This window comes from Trachypithecus francoisi, unplaced genomic scaffold (genome assembly GCF_009764315.1).
Source record: "Trachypithecus francoisi isolate TF-2019V2 unplaced genomic scaffold, Tfra_2.0 Lachesis_group20, whole genome shotgun sequence".
NCBI lineage: Eukaryota > Metazoa > Chordata > Mammalia > Primates > Cercopithecidae > Trachypithecus > Trachypithecus francoisi.
The window spans coordinates 27,668,963-27,687,183 of NW_022681466.1; the positions used below are offsets into that span (position 1 = coordinate 27,668,963).

General features: G+C 37.5%; 1 long non-coding RNA gene across 1 annotated transcript; it reads right to left on the reverse strand.

Annotated features, from left to right (window-relative positions):
• Positions 1-943: 943 nt before the first annotated feature.
• Positions 944-18,119, reverse strand: LOC117066491. The gene is made up of 3 exons (XR_004430359.1): positions 17,998-18,119; positions 14,077-14,082; positions 944-981 (listed from the first exon to the last, which is right to left on the reverse strand). It is a non-coding gene; the product is annotated as an uncharacterized LOC117066491 (long non-coding RNA).
• Positions 18,120-18,221: the final 102 nt, after the last annotated feature.

Genomic DNA, 18,221 nt, shown 5'->3' on the forward strand with positions numbered 1-18,221 from the left:
AGAGCAACAAAATGAACAGAGAACCTCATCTATTCAACAGTGTTCCTTAGGATTGGTTGAGGAAACCCAAAACATTATCTCTGGCTCTTCCACTTTTATTTCCAACTAATCCCCTTAAAATGTTAATTTATATGGAACGTTGGCTTTTAAATCTCTTCCCTTTGTCTCACTGCCCTTTGTCACATGGCCCTTTCAGCCATGGCTGGAGTGGCTGGGATGCAGGTCACCAAGTTCCTAGGCTGCACACAGCACAGGGGCCATGGGCCCGGCCCAGGAAACCACTTTTTTCTTCCTCGGCCTCCGGGCCTGTTTTAGGAGAGGCTACCCTGAAGATCTCTGACATGCCCTGGAAACATTTTCCCTGTTGTCTTGGGGATACACAGTCTTATAAATGATGTAGTTTCTCTATGGGCAAGTCAGGGACAGATAGCTAATCTATTTAGCAAAATAGTCACCATGCTTAGGACCCATGATCCTCTTAGGGTATCATGAAAATATTTTAATTTCTTTTAAAATTAGAACTTATAAAATGATTAAGTCAGAGAAAGCATTTCCACATATACTGCTGATATGTTTCATTTTAAGTCAATGTAGTTGTAAAATATTTTTATACTTTTTAAATTAGTGGACTGCACCTTGAAGAAAAATGTGCCTGTAGCCAATTATTTCATAATTTGCCTCTGGGGTCATATGTATTTTGCCCCATAGTGAAGAAATGTTGAAACAGAGGTTTATTCAAGGCATTCCCCTCCTTCAAATCCTTCCAAGGAAAAATATCTCATATTTAGTTAGAACTAACTCTTTAGCTTTCAAATGGCCTTTCTAAATCTTTCATCTAACTAGGATTCAAGATTCTTTTTTTTTTTTGAGACAGAGTTTCACTCTTGTTGCCCAGGCTAGAGAGCAATGGCACGATCTAGGCTCACCACAACCTCTGCCTCCCGGGTTCAAGCAATTCTCCTGCCTCAGCCTCCCAAGTAGCTGGGTTTACAGACAGGTGCCACCACACCTGGTTAATTTTGTATTTTTAGTAGAGATGGGGTTTCATCATATTGGTCAGGCTGGTCTCGAACTCCCAATCTCAGGTGATCCGCCCACTTCAGCCTTCCAAAATGCTGGGATTACAGGCATGAGCCACCACACCTGGCCAAGATTTTCTAATATTGCATCCCATTCCTCCTTTCACAGTCTCTGTGCCATAACCACACTGTTGGTTTTCTTGGTGCCTGCCCTACAGTTTTCCTCCTCCTCTTTATTTCTAGTAACTAGCATCAATTTCTCTTCACCCCCACTCTATTAACATATGTTCCTGTTATACCTTTAACAGTTTAAAATCTGATATAGTAAAATGTTCCATAATCACCCACTACAGAAATACTCTCTGTATCTTCTGAATAGCTGTAAGTTTATCTAAAATTATATTTATTTATGTGAATATCTAAGAATGCAGAGATGGCCAATTGCTTAATTAATTTACATTCTTCTCCTTCTTCCTTATTAAGATCTACAATATGCTTCCATAAAATATATTTTCTGCTTCCCATATAACTAATTTCTGACATATAAGATTTATGCAGACATTATTGGGTGGGACTTCTAAGAATGCACCCTAAGAAGTGAATTGTTTCAGCTGGTCAATTGCTTCTTGGGATTATAGCTAAGATCATGGGTAGCATCAGCTGGTGTGAGCCTTTCGTTCTTTGTCTTCCTGAAATACCAATTCAGTGCTTCCTGTGAGTCATCTCACTTGTGACTAGGATGTGATAAGCACATGTTAAGTAAGGATGACTGAGAGGTAAAACAGGAGGAGCCTGGGTCCCAGTTGACATTGTGGAATTGTTCTGGACTCCCTAACAGCTTACCTTTGGGACTTTTTATAAAAATAAATAAATAAATAAAATTATCTTATATTTTTAAGGTACTGTGGGGTTGTCTTTGTTTTTTGTTTTTTTTTTACAGTGGAGGAAAACTTTTATAGTTGACCCTTGAGCAACACGAGAGTGAGGGGTGCAAACCCACAGCACAGTTAAAAATCCACATATAACTTTTGACTTCCACAAAACTTAACTATGAATAGCCTGCTGCTGACTGGAAGCCTTACCAATGACTTAAAACAGTCCGTGAACCCACATTTTGTATATTTATCATGTACTGTATTTTTAGAATGAAGTAAACCAGAGAAAAGACGTTATTCAGAAAATCATGAGACAACATATTTAAAATATATATAAATGTATTTAAATTGAAATGCATCATCATAAAGGTCTTTATCCTTGTCATATTTACATTGAGTTGGCTAAGAAGGAGGAGAAAGAGGAGGTGTTTGTTTTACTGTCGCAAGGGTGGCAGAGGCAAAAGAAAATCAGCATATAAGTGGGTCCGTGCAATTTAAACCTGTGCTGTTCAAGGGTCTATTGCTCTCATATATGTACTTGTTCCTTAAATTATAAAATATTCTAGCCTAAGTTTTCTGGGATTCATTTCTGGGGTTCACCCAGTGCTTTTTAAGAGCTCAGTAACTCTTCCTTTGATAGATGAAATTAGAAATATGTATGGGCATTTAAAAATGTTTGAATAAGAGCATTTTAGCATTGATGACATGTCAAATATGAGATATTTGTTGTGTTTTATTTTTTAAATTGTGAGTGTACCCATTGTAGACATCCATACATTTCTTTTTTAGCTCAGCTTGGCTGTCTAGAAGTTATCCTCTGCTTCCTCATCAACATCTTACAGCAGACACAGTCATTTTCTGATCCAACCCAATCCTCTGAGCATACCTGAGTGACTTGAGCGTGAAGCTCCATTCCAGACTAGCCCAGTCAGATTTCTTCCTCAGGCATTTCAGAGCTGGAATTGAGAAAGAAAATCCTAGGTCCCTTTGGATGACCGGATATAAAGCCCCAAAACAATTAAAGAGTAAATTTGATGCTAAGTGAGCTAGAAATTTGGGGAAGGCATCTTCGTAAAGAGGCCTATGAAGCAGATGCAAGAAAGGAAAAAGAGGTAGTCCTCACCTCATGGGAATGCCAGTTTCCAGTTGTGCCTTTCACCTAAAAGCTTTTGTGTATTTAGATTCCACAAAACATACTACTCTTTTTACAATGTCTTCCTGTGTCTATGTAATTTTAACTCAACCTTTTTGGCTCTTGTGATCCAAAACAGCCTAACTAGAATGGAAATTGTAACCAAGAGCAGAGTGCTATGAATAACAGACCAAAAACATAAAATTGGTCAATTTAAGACATGATACTGTTGTAGAAAAAAGCAGGTTCTTGTCACACAACCAGGAAAAGTTAGGCACACAAACATATTGAAGGGTGAGGGAGAATGGAATTTATTGGCAAAAAAAGGGGAAAAAAATCTCTGTAAAGCAAGAGAGGTTCCTATTTACAGGCCCTCATCTCACAGATTGAATCCCAAGTCACCACTCAGGAACAGGAGAGGCCAGGCTCCTACCCCCTGCAAAGGGCACAAACTTCCCGAGGCCTCACCCCATCCTCCCAGTGCGCAGGTGGACATTATTCAGAAAGAATCAATTGGAAAAGGGTGGGTTTCATCCAGGAATGTCAGACTGGTGTTTCAGCCTCTAGGCTGTTTTAAGACTGAAGGTGGGGTTCTGCCAGGAAACCCTTGACTGCCTCCTGTCTTTGTCATTCACCCCTCTAAAGAAGTACATCTAACTGCTTTTAGAATAAGGGTAAGCATAGGATGAAGACTGATGTTAATTGCTTATTGCTGACAGGGGGTGCTCTTTTGGGAAAACGGCAGTCAGAGCTCCATCAGAGGCCTATTTAAGGTTTCCCAGCAGAAGGGGCCATCATGAGGCTCCAGTTGCGTGACTGTTTAGAGTTTGATGGCTTGAAGGTGCGGAGAAACAAACCAGGTTATTAGAAAACGTGTATCAAAACAACACAAAGTGGGAGGAGGACAGCTCAAGAATCCTGAAAACTTTTACCAGTTTGTGCAGGGAGGGGATGCCAAAAGCCCGACTGGTAAAAAAAAAAAATGTTTACCCTTTTGCCTGCATGGTAGGCTTCTGGGTTCCCTTCCCCTGAGCCAAGTCCTAAGCCACCCAGTTTAAGGTTTGGTAAATTAACTCTTCCCAGTTTGGAGGATGCATGTGAGTGGAGTATCCCATATTACAGAGACACAATTACCTGTCAGTGAAGAAAGGACAGAGGAAGAAAAAGAAAAAGAAGTCATTTTTACAAAGGAGTCCTAGGGGTTCAGGATGCATTCCGAAGGGGTAAGCTTGGCTTAATCAGAAGGAATCAGTCCTACTCACCTGCATTGTGCCTTTTAACTTCCATTATTATCTACCTTTGGATCCCTCAGATACGGTTTATTTTCCTAGGGCTTTGACCCAAATCTTGGAATTGAGTTTGGGAAAAAGAATATCTGTGGGGCTGCACAGACTCCTTATCATAAGCCAGATGCTAAGATGAAGCTGTAGAATTGAGTCCTCCTCCAACAAGGGAGAGAAAAGGATGTCTTGTGTCAAAGTTCTATAGCTTATTATAAGCCATCTTTTGAAAATGATTAAAACAAGACAACAATTGTCTGTGAATAATAAAATGTCCAGGGTAGTTACAGTTAGAAGCACAATTGACAAAGAAGTTTGGTTAACTCTGTGGTTTACAATAACTTAACATAACATCCTTAATTATGATTGATAACGTATACTCAAGACATTAGACTTTTAGAAATCCCATACAATTTTCGAACATATATTAGTTGACCAAAGTATTATCGACCAAAATATAACCTAAAGAAGATTGAACACCATTTTGGCAATCTCATGTAAGTAAACATGTCTAATAATCCTGTTTACTTTCCTTTTGGAAACTCCAGGGGCCCTCTGAAGCATCCAACAGTCAGGTATCAGGAAAGATCATTTTGAAACTGAAGTTTGATTTTGAGAAGCCTATGAAATATTTTAGGGGTTTAAAACACTTGATGTTACAAAATAGAATTCCAGATTACCGTAAGTTATTTAGTTTTCCAAAATGATGACTCAGATATTTAAAATGCAAAAAAACCCTTTATAATCCTGAGCATATTAGTGCCTTAAGAGTCCCTTGTTGTGCTTTTATTTTAATATTCACTTTATAGAAAAACCATATAATACCCTTTGAATGTAGTCAGTATGTTCACACACGGAGTTTTTGCAAGACTAATCTTTACAATCCTTCCACCTCTTTTTTGATCTTTTAGTTGTATCTTCTATACCTTAAAAATTTTTTAACCCTAGGTGAGAATTTACATTTTTATGCTTTTTTGTAATATTTTACCAAAAACACATTTTATTGTTCTTATACACCTTGCATGTAAATCTGTTTCCAGTAGTTTCAGTTACATGCTACAATGGTAATGCCTAGCAATTTTTAACTTTAATGTAAAACCTGGTAAGTTGTTTTTAATTATGTGCTAGGTGCAGCCAAGATTTTATCCCTTTCAGCAAAGTTGGGGCGTGGTTAGTACTATATGTCCCCAGGGCTTATCAATTGTAGATCAGGCAAGTAAAATAGTTCTCAAAACCCAGAAAGCAATATATAACCTTAAAACATTTAGCAAACCTAGCATCTGACCTGTATAATTTAGTCCACCTATCTATATTGACATCTGCTTTTTACCCATAATTTTTTAGGCTGTTTTTATTTCTCAAAGATTAAAGTCATATGAAAGGTACCATAGCTTTTTATCTTCCTTTTAAAAAAATTTGATCCAAGCACTTATCTTCCTTTAGGCTAATTAATTAGAGCTCTTTTTACAGGTATCACACACAATACATATGTAAGTACATGCCCACCACCACATCCAGCTAATTTTTGTATTTTTAGTAGAGATGGAGTTTCTCCATGTTAGTCAGGCTGGTCTTGAACTCATTATCTCAGATGATCCACCAGCTTCAGCCTCCCAAAGTGCTGGGATTACAGGCTTGAGCCACTGTGCCTGGACTGATTTTAGAATTTGTTATCAATTTTTATGGACTATATTAGGGGTCTGCACACTACATCTCTCCTCATGGGCAAAATCCAACCCACTGTCTGTTTTTGTAAATCAAGCTTAATTGGAACATTGTTGAATTTATTTACTTAGGTATTGTCTGTGATTTTTTCCACATTGCAAGGCAGAGTTGAGTAGCTGCTACAGAAACCCCTTGGCTAGCAAAACCCTAAATAATTACCATCTCTCTCTCAGAAACACTTTGCCAACCTCTGGACTAGATTAAGAAAAGAAAGCAGAAAGATCCAGTTTTAAAAAGAGGTAAGGAAAATGGGACAACTTGGCTATGGAGAGAGCAAGAAGAATGAAACTTATGTGCACAAAGTATGAAGACAAAGTTACTCAAGTATTGAGAACTTGGTCCCATTTGCTCATTAGTCTGAACACACATCTGCCCTTATGTTCAATGAGAACACATGAATAACTTAAATAAATTTCCTTTATGTGCTTAAGCTAGTTTGAAATGAATTTCTGTTGCCAAGAATTCTCACTTAGATAGTGCCAATCCAATGAGCACAGAATTGGAGTGTCTGATTCGGGTTATGACTGGAATACTGATTGCTTCTATAAGACAAACTTCCCTGAGATACTCACCTATGAAGTTGTTCTAATAATAGCATTTGTCTTTTATCATCTTGTTTTTGTGATGGTCAAAGGAGTTTACCAATTTTAAACCATTAAACATGTACAAACTGTAGTGCAGTGACTCATCTACAGACACAGCAGAGGTAGATTCATCTACCTCCACATTCTGGCGGGTAGTCTGAATTTTTTGCTCTGTCACATCTTAGCTGTGTGATTTTAAACAAATAGCTTAACTTCCCTAAGATACAGTTTCCCTTTTCGTGAAATATAGTTAATAAGGATCTTGTGAGCAATAGGGAACAACAAAATAGTGCTGTAAAAAGGACTAATTATTAGCTGCAATTGTTATCATCCTTAGAGATAGTGACTGAACAGAGATAAAGATAATACCTTTTCTCACTATGAAAAAAAGCAGGTTAAAAACATTAGTGGTTCCCGCATAAAAAGAACAATGACTCAACTGTTATCCTCATTTTAATATGACCTAGCAGCCTGCTGTCCAAAGTAGGTAGGTTCCCTATCTCTAGGCATAGTGAGTACTGGCCTGGTATAAAAACATCTTTCAGTAAAACATTGTGAAATAAAGTACTTTTGCTATGTACATACATTGCATTTTCGAAACACATATGAATTTGCTGTCACTTTTTCCATTTATACAATGAGTTGCTAGAAGGTAAGATATGTCCGAGATAAGAAAAAAAAAAAGACACCATTAAGTTTAAGGCATGGTCCCACTTGTTACATTATACTAAAGCATTTGAAGGTTGGTTTAAATAAATAGTCACTGGAGCTGAATATCACTTTGGCTTACTGCATTATTCCTATCTCAATAATCTTTATGGTTCCCATACCAGGACTGCATGGATTTCATATGCAAAATAATTCATTAATGAGATGGTGTTTTATTTTTCTTCTTTATTATGAAAAGAGACTATCTCAAGCTACTTGCTCAGAAGGAGGTTTTATAAAACAACTTGGAAATATTCAATGTCCTTGTATTTACTCTTAGAATTCTAATAAAATAAATATTAATTTATGGATCCAACTTGCTGCATTTAAATTTAGAAGAGATAGCATTCAAACTAGGAGAAACAAACATTAAAACAGAATAGCAGTGATAATAAAAACATAATGATTTAAAATTGTGCAGCTTAAAATTGGAACTATGAATAGTACAGGATGTGGCTTGATTTTAGAAAACCAAGGAGATTTTAGACAACAGAATTAAGCTGAGATGACGAATTTGTGTTATTCTCCTTACTTTTTAAGTTTGATGGGTAGTGAAGAATATCATTATTGTATGTTATCTGTTAGAGCCTCAGCTTAACAGATTTTTCCCTTTTTCCATTGTAACAGTTTAGATCCCCAGCCACGGACCAGTACTGATATGTGACCTGTTAAGAACTCAGCTGCAGCAGATGAATGGCAGGTGAGTGAAGGAAGCTTCATCTGTATTTACAGCCACTCCCCATCGCTCTCATTACCACCTGAGCTCCACCTTCTGTCACATCAGCTGCATTAGATTCTCATAGGAATGTAAACCCTATTGTGAACCAGACTTGCAAGGGATCTAGGTTGCATGCTCCTTTTGAGAATCTAATGCCTAGTGATCTGTCACTGTCTCCCATCATCCCCAGATGCAACTGTGCAGTTGCAGGAAAACAAGCTCAGGGCTCCCACTGATTCTACATTATGGTGAGTTGCATAATTATTTCATTATATATTATAATGCAATAATAATAGAAATAAAGTGCATTATAAATGTAATTCACTCGAATTATCCCAAAACCATTCCCCCACTGTGCCTAGTCTGTGGAAAAATTGTCATCCACAAAACTGGTCCCTGGTGCCAAAAAGTCTGCTGGCTGCTGGTTTAGATCACGTTGGTTTCAAGTAACGGGAATTAAACTAAGCAAGCCAAAGCAGAGCATTTATTTTAAATATACATAAATATAATATCTTGTTAACTCCAAAGAGAAGGGAAGACAAGAAAACAGCAACTGAAAAGTCTTCAGAATTTTATTCTTCAATTATATATTCCTCTGAGAATTTGTTTCATTTGTCACTGTCATTGCTGTCACTGTTCTCTGAAAACTGACTCTCGCTATTTATTTTGTAAAAATATGACTTCCTCATTATACTTCTTGTAATATTGAGATGAGAGGTTTTCCTGACCACCCCCCTTGCAGAACATGTGACAGGGATGTGGTTCACCTGTTCAGCCTCCATGCACACTCAGACCCCTTACAAGAGGGGGAGCACAGAGATGGGTAATGTGCAGGAGCTGGGGAAAGTGCCCCAGTACCCCTGGGTTCCAGCCCTGTGGCAGTATCCAGAAGTGGGAGCCCATGACCCCCAAAGCCTATGTAGGCATGTGTTACAGGATGCTCTTTAGCCTTACTTTCCTCAGACGGCTTAAATGTTAAACAGTTCAGTGCCTTCTTTGTACCGGGGTCCTTGTCCAGTGTCAAAGAAGAATTGGGTTACAAATGGATTTAAAGGATGAAAGTAATGGTTTTACTGAGTGGTGGAGGTAACTCTCAGTGGGATGGATGGGGAGCTGGAAGGCAGATGGAGTGGAAAGATGATCTTCACCTGGAGTTTGGCCATTAAGCGGCCGATCTCCTCTCCGATCATCCCCAGCCAAACTCCTCTTGGTGTTCAGCCACTCCTTCTCTTTTCTGCTTCTCTGCCATGCTGTTCTGCCATTCTTCTCTGCCATGCTGTTCTGCCTGGGGTCTGGGGTTTATATGGGTACAGAATAGGGGGGAGTGTTGGGTCAAAATGCAGCTTTTGGACGTAAAAACAGAAATGCCTCTTCTCACTTCAGGCCACAGGTTTTCAGGCTTGAGGGTGGTGCCTTTTCTGAGGAACTGCCCTCTTCTACACAGTATTTCCCCGTCTCCTGTCCATGTCAACATGCAGACACTGAAAAAATCCATGTACAAATGTCTGGGAGAGAGAATCTTGTTGGCCTATCTTGAGTTGGTATCTGTTTCCTTGGGTATTCAATGAAAAGTGAGTGACAAAGTATAATTCTGACTACGAGGAGCTAGCCCTGTGAATCAGAAATCCATTAAAAGTGTTTAACAGAAACTGGGCAAACTCTTCCCTCCTCTGCATCAAAAATAAATTGGAACCTTTGGCAGAAACCTAGTGTACTCATTAACTATCGCCTGGGCATGTAGAGTAAAACACTACTTCTTCTACAACAAAGAGGATTAATTTTCCCGTATTAAAACATGCATCCTTTCCCAGCAAAGCTCTAAAGCCTACACACTCAAAGGTCAGATACATAATGTAGTTGAGGACCTAGCTGAAGAATGCCTGATATAAATCATATGAGCAATTAGGAGGAGAGGGAGGATGGGGTAAACATGGGAGCTCAAAGGGGCCAGCTCAAAGGAGATAGCCTATCCTGAGCTCTAGTCAATTATTGTCCTCCAGGAATGCAAACTGTGTCACCGGATCTTCCAATTTTTCTGGAGACCCCTGGATTCAGATCCTTACGTTGAATTTTTCTATTTAAAAATGATAGGGAATCATTCAACTAAAAGTTATTAGGTGTAAAATGAAAATAAATATTAGAGCCCCCAAATCACTAAGCTAAAATGAAAGTCAAGCTGGGAACTGCTTAGGGCAAACCTGCCTCCTGTTCTATTCAAAGTCATCCCTTTGCTTACTGAGATAAATGCGTATCTGATTGCCTCCTTTGGAAAGGTTAATCAGAAACTCAAAATAATGCAACCATTTGTCTCTTATCTACCTAGAACCTGCAGACACCTTTCTGAAACAAGCCAATTGTCATCTTACATATATTGATTGATGTCTCTTGTCTCCCTAAAATGTATAAAACTGGGCCGTGCACAGTGGCTCATGCCTATAATCCCAGTACTTTGGGAGGCCAAGGTGAGTGGATCACCTGAGGTCAGAAGTTTGAGACCAGCCTGGCCAACATGGCAAAACCCTGTCTCTACTAAAAATACAAAAATTAGACGTGTTTGGTGGCAGGTGCCTGTAGTCCCAGCTACTTGGGAGGCTGAAACAGGAGAATCACTTCAACCCAGGAGGTGGAGGTTGCAGTGAGCCAAGATCATGCCACTGCACTCCAGCCAAAGTGACAGAGTGAGACTCCATCTCAACAACAACAACAAAAAATGTATAAAACCAAGCTGTGCATTGACCACCTTGGGCACAAGTCATCAGGACCAGTGCAGACAGTATCATGGGTACACATCCTTAACTTTGGAAAAATGAACTTCCTAAATTGACTGTGACCTGTCTCAGATATTTAGCGTTCACATAGGTATACAATAATATGTTTGGGATCTGAATGTATCTCAGTGGCCACTAGTTTTTGAACTCTGATCTACATGCTTATTAAGCAAATGATTAAATGAATGAATGAATGAATTATATTGTTTTGGTAGCCTTGATTGCTTATCTCCACAGAAATGCTGACCAAACCCTCCTGAAATGTTCATACCTTAGGGTGAACTTTTAAAGTGTCACTAAAAGTCTCAGCAGGTGCAAAGGTAGCAAATTTACCTGCCAGAGTAAGCTTATCTCTTACATAAACATGTTTTTTTTTTTCTTTCTAACACCTGGCTACTCTGTGTAATTAAACATAGGTTAACCTATTGATTATAGGTCAACCAATGCAAATCCGTGGCCCATCATAAAGCTTAAAGAGACACAGGACTGTGAAAGATTAAAAAAAAAAAAAAAAAAAAAAAAGTCCTGCTAGGGAAAAAAATAAACAAATGGAATAGAACTGGTGCCAAATCTTTAGCAAACTGCTCCTTAGGCCATAGAGACATGAATAGTTTCATAACTGTTTAACTGTTCCAATAGATGTCAGCTAAGTGCCTCATGAGTTGTTCTGACAAAGCTAAAGTAGTATGTCACAGCTTTATGTTTCACCTACAAACTAGAACAGTGCTGAGAAAGCATCTACCTACTATATAAAAGCTAAGAAATACATCTACTTTGAGTAATGGAGGACTGTTGATATTTCAAAGGATGGTATACTTGGGATACTGTCAAATAAAATAGCTTGGGTAACTTCCTTGTAAGATTCCTACTCTTGCATAGCCAAAAGGTTGACATATTGTAGCAAAGCTTTCATTTTAATTACCAGCCAGATCTCAGAGGACATTAGCATTTAACCCATGAGCAATGTAGCTCTTAAAAAACGTTTCCCTTTGGGAATACATCATTTCATTCCTAGCTGACACCTTCTCTGTACTTTATGATAAGAGAAATGGCATCGCTAATGAGCATACTTGTACCATGTCTTGTAGGATCTAACTCCAGCTCCCTGATACCTCACACATGTCTCAACATGATGATCCAAATGGGTGAAGTTGCTCTGGGGAGAAGCTCTATTTAAAAAATCACCATTTTTTTCCTGTCATTTTCTGTATTTGAGATTAAGAAATATCCATCACACAGAAATCATTTTGATACCTATGCATGTCAATAATGTCTCCTCATTATCAGCTACCTCACCTGCACATATTTTGGTGTGACTGTCAAGTTTTTTGTATTCTTTCCCAGGCTGACTCACTCAGTTTCTCGGTCCTCTCACCCCATTGTCTTTGGGAATATTGCCCATATTTTCATTCTTGCAATATCTTCTTTCCCTAATCCAATCCAATTTCAAGGCAACAAACATTATTTTGAATGGACGTTCCATAAAATTTGAATATGACTTTCTCTTTGCTAATTAATTGCATAGCTGTCATTTAAGGTCCCACTCAAGTCTCACGTCTTCCATGAAGTTTCCTTCCATGGAAATGGATTGTTTTCTAAGTAATGCCTTTGTAATTCTCCCTCTCCGCTGCTTCAGAATCCAACTGATGTGTTTTCTCCTCTGGTTCTTTTGTATTATTCTATTTTGGCTACGGAGCCTGAACTATTGTCCACTTCCTCCATTAAATATTCTTTAATTCTACCCTCACTTGATTTATTTTCTCTGATTTCTTCTCATACTTATATTTATATTTATAATATGCCTATTTACTTATCAACGATATCTCTACCTTGGTATTTCCTTAAGAGTAGGCTATATCTCATAGCTTTTCAACCGTAAGAGAAGAAAAGAAGGTGCACAAAACAAACTAAGCAATTACACAAGGAAGAAAAAGAAAAGAGAAAAAAGTACGAGGAAAAAGACATTTTTACAGATTCCAGAAATTAAAATATCCCTACCATCAATAATATCTGAGTCTCATTATTAGTCTGTCACTTCAAACTTATGTATAAGAAAAAATGAAAATGATGTTACATGATTCTTAAAGCCTGAGTTAAATGTGCATTGAGGCATGTTCAAATTTACTAAGGTTTTAATTTCCAAATTAATTTGGCATTTTCACTATTGCGTGTTTCCAATGTACATATTACTCCATATATTAATTCTTGCTGTCTTGTTTAAGTAGGCTGGCTTTCAGGGCATCACTTATAATACTTGGATAGGCTATGCAATGAAATTTATGATCCTGTTTTTCTGGGTTGAGAACATTACTATTTTTATTTAATTTAGCTTCTGTCCCTAAAGAGCACTCAGAAAATGAAACACTTTTTAAAATTTAAGTTTATTGCACCTATATTCATCTCATTTTATGAGAATATTACAGGTCAGCAAATTACATTTCAGTTGCACTTTTCTAGTGTCATTATATTATTTTCAATAATCAATAATTATATTAGAAGAGATGTATAACTAATTTTTTATTTGAGGAGGTAAAAGAATGTTTCAAATGTGTTGAATAAAAACTTAATTAGTTAGGCTGACATTTGTTAAGTTCTTGGCCTGATTAAACATAGTAGATGTCAGTTTCACAAAGGGAGAAATGAACATTGAATATATTTGAAACTGCCTACAGTGTGGCATTATTAACATTTTTCTTCTTTGTTTGCTTTTAATTATATTTTTGCTCAAAAAGCTGGAAAAGACAAGTGTTCTGATGACAGGTTTGTAAAGGATTGATAATTGTGTGGAAGATACAGTGTGGCTTTTTTTTTTTTTTTTTTTTTTACATTAGAGCCTTACAGTCTCCTACTGAGATAATACCATCATCCAAGTCTTATTGATTGCCATATGTTTAAAGAGCTCACTATAGTTCCGGATCCTGCTTTTTGAATATTATATGAAATGAAACTGGGTCCTGGGTTATACGTTTCTACAAATTGGTAAATTTGTTAAGTCTATTTTCCATGCTACATTTATTATCTCTCTTACTGTTTTCATTTATAGTACTTGAATTTGACATGAAGAAATACATTTATAAAATTCTATTCTGAGGATCTGGGAGTTTGATTATGTGCATTTATTTGCTCCCAAAATTTCAATAAAGTCATCCCATAGCGTAAAGTCTCAGGACTTTACACTAAAATAATTCCAAAGATAAAATAAATAAAGTATCTACTGGTTGAGAGGAGGGCTTTTTTGGTCTGTTTGGTATTGCTGTAACAGAATACCTGAGACTGACTAATTTATGTAAAAAAAAAAAGTTCATTTACCTCACAGTTTCTGTGGCTGGAAAGTCTGAGAGCATGGCATTGGCATCTTTGTGGCTTCTGGTGATAGCCATGCGCTATGTCAAGACTTGAAGAAGAAGCAGAAAGTCAAGGGAGAGTATGCAAACAGACATGCAGGACAAGCTGGGATCCTTCTTTGCAACATGCTCTTTTGGGAACTAACGCACTCCCACAAGAGCAAGAACTCAGTCACTTCCAAGAGAAGACATTAATTTATTCAGGAGGGATCCATCCCGATGACCCAGCATTTCGCATTAGTCCTCATTTCCTAAGTACACTACAATGACAATCAAATGCCACCATGAGTTTCAGATGGGACAAACCATACTCAAATCAGTAACAGAGTCAGATTTTTAACACCAGACTACAAAAGAACAAGATCCAGAGATCTAACACATCCAGAAGTCTACTGTTGCGTAACAAACTACCCTAAATCTTAGGCTTAAGGCAACAACATTTACTTTGTTTAAGAATCTGGGCAGTCTTGGTGGAACCTGCTTGTTTCACATACTTCACATTGACTAGGGTGGCTGAAAGCTAGAAGTTGGAATCATCTGAAAGGTCATTCACTCAAATATCTGGTGCCTGGGCTAAAATAACTCAAACATCTGGGTGTAAGAGAGTCGTGACATCTCGGATTTCTCTATATATCTCTATGCGATCTCCCCACATGATCTCCTCACATGATTTCTTGAAGATAGTGGCTTCAGGATAGCTGGATTTCTTATATGTAGTCTCAGGACTTCCAAGGCCCATCTCTCAAGAGAGAAAGAACCAGGAAGAAACCAGAAAGTATTGCTCTTCATTGCCTAATTTCAAAAGTCACCCACTGGCACTTCTAGCTCATTCTGTTTATTTAAAAAATGTCTCTGAAGCCTCCCATATTCAACAGAAATAAAAAATTAAACTTTACCTTTTGATGAGAGGTGTTCAAATAATTTTAGACATACTTAAGACCACACACATATCTGAATATTTTATCATTGATATGAATATAACTGAAGCAAATATAGCAAGGTATATTATTCCAGTATTTCTGGACCCTCTAAAGAAATATTCCTCAATGCTAAAACATCATTCACAATATTCGTAATGGTTTTCTAAATGTCTAACTACTTGCATTCTTACTATTTAATGTTTTATAGTCAACAGATTTATTTTTACATGAATACAATTATTTTAACAGGGATTTGTATTAGCTTATTTCCTTTAAAAAGTGGACACCAAAACAGAATTAGCTGTCCAAGAGGCATGTGTGGAAACTTTTTCAAGGTTAAAATGAAGGGAAACAGAGAAAGCCAAGGAAGCCTTCAGACTGTGATGCAGATCTGTCACCTGTGAAAGGGGAAGAAAGGATAAGTTAAAGGAAGAGTGTCATAGTATAACACAGTTCCAAGAGAGGTTTGATCAGGTCAATCAAGTGTTGTTGAGCCAAGTCACTGTTTTGGAAGACTCCTGCAGCTTGCAGAAATAAGCACATACTAATACCTCAGCACACTCAGTTACTGGTTGTGAATGGCCCACTGGAAGTGTGACTTGGGTTGAACTCAGTGGTAGATCAAGCAGAGACAGGTAGCCTTGTGAGTTAATTATGCCTCTAATTATACTTTCCCATATTAAGAGATCGGAGTGGCACATTTACATTGTTCTTACAGAAGCATTATACAACTATGATAAAACTGTACTGCATGTTAATATAGACCTTAACCATAAAAACAAACATAATGAAATAAAAAGATGGATGATTTTAAAAGTACAATTTAATAAAATTAGGATTTTACTTCCTGTAAGATTAAATAAATGTATTATTCTATGTTACCTCTGCCAGCTGGTAATGAGACCTCCCCTAACCCGTAAGACCCATGAGTAGTGTCAGTGAAGACCACATGAGAAGTCAAGATTTCCACCTTTGCCTGAAAATAACAAGGACTCCTTCCTCTCTTTCCTCACTGGGGTGGTATCAGAGTACTTAGGAGTTTTGTGAGAGCCAGCAGTAACAAGGCTACCCCACCATGTTGTCAGTGGAGACCACATAAGAAGCTAAAACTCTCACCCTTTCCTAGCAGTAGTGATGAGCCCAAATCTCTTGGGTATCAATGGTGGCCCCATGGGGGAACACAGACTCCTACTTCTCCTACTCCTACCTGGCATAATAAGATAGTGCCCTCCTTCTCCTATAATAGTAGTGTCCGAGAAAGCAGCTAAAACAGAAGATTTAAATAAAATCTAGTCTCATATTATGCTACAAAAATGTCTAGGTGGCAATAAAAATCATTTGTTATACAAAGAGCCAGGAAGGTCTCAAACTGAGTGGAAAAAGGCACTGAACAGATCCCAACACTGGAATGACAGAGATTTTAGAGTTATTTGACAAAGATTTTAAAGCAGCTGTAATAAAAAATGTTTCAATAAGCAACTCCAAAAATGCTTAAAACAAATGCAAAATTAAAAAGCCTCAGCAAATAAATGGAAGATATTTTAAAAACTAAAAAAAATTATAAATAAAAATATAAAAGTTGAAATTTAAAAGCACAGAGAGAGAGAGAGAGAGAGAGAGTGGTTTGACTCAATAGAATGAAAGAAACAAAGGAAAGAATGAGTGAAATGAAAGTTAAAATAACAGAAATTACTCAATAGGTATGTGCAAATAGAAGATAGAATAATGGGGGAAAAAAAAGAACAGAGCATCAGGGGCCTGTGGGACTAGAACCAAAGATTGTACACTCGTGGCATCAGAGTCTGAGAAGGGGAAGAGAAAGGAAATGGGGTTAAAAAATTATCAAAAAAATTGCCTAAAAACATTCCAAATTTGGAGAATACAAAAGTTTACAGATTCAAGAAGCTCCACAAACCTCAAACAAGGTAAACTAAAAGTAGCTCATGCAATAAACAAATTACACTTAAATTTTTGAAAATTGAAACAAACAACGCTGAAAGCAGTGAGGAAGATACAGCACACTACCTAATTTGGAGAAACCATTTGAGTAAAAGCAAAGTTCTCATCAGGAACCATGCAGGCCAGAAGGAAATGTCACAGAGCTCAAAAAGTGCTGAAAGAAAGAATACTCAACCCCAAATTCTAAATCTGGAAAGACCATTTTTGAGAAATGAAGGAAAAATGAAGACTTTCTTAAATAAAGAAAAACCATGAGTATTTTATTTTATTTATTTAGTTTTTTGGAGACACAGTCTTGCTCTGTCACCCAGGCTGGAGTGCAGTGGCATGATCTTGGCTCACTGCAACCTCTGCCTCCCGGGTTCAAGAGATTCTCCTGCCCCAGCCTCCAAGTAGCTGGGACTACAGGCGCATGCCACAATGATCAGCTAATTTTTGTATTTTTAGTAGAGATGGAGTTTCACCATATTGGCCAGGCTGGTCTTGAATTCCTGACCTTGTGATCCACCCGCCTCAGCCTCCAAAAGTGCTGGGATTACAGGCGTGAGCCACCATGCCCGGCCCCATGAGTAATTTTTGTTTGTCATCAGACCTCTTCAAAAAGAATGACAGAAAGTTCTTTCAACATTAAAAAGAGAAAAAAAGGAATCAGAATATCAAAATAGAAGAAAAAACATGGTAAACAAAAATATTTTTAAGTGAGGTGAGTCAGGATTTTTTTTCTTTTCAGCTTTCTAAATTTTTGTTGGTGGTTGAATAAAAAATGACTTAAGGTAGTTATTAATATATTTTATATATTTATAATATTTATATTATAAAATGGAGAGACTATGGGAATGTAAAGGGATGTAATGCTTCCACAATTTGTTAGAACTTGCGAAATGACAATATTTTAATAAACAGTGATAAGTTATAAATATGTTATAATATGTAGAATAACTACTAAACAAGTTATGCAAAAAGACATGAAACCACATTTGCAAAAATTATAACTGAGGAAATTATGACAGTGAAAGAGATTAGGCCTAATTGACTCCATCTTGTGTCTAACCTTTAAGCTGTCCTTGTTCATTCCTGGACATAGGCTGAACTAACTGGGAAGGAATTCAGTTCATGGTTTGACTCTGAAACAAAATTGATAATAGCCCCTTCTCAAAAAGACCCTCTTCGTCCCTGGGGACTAGTCTCC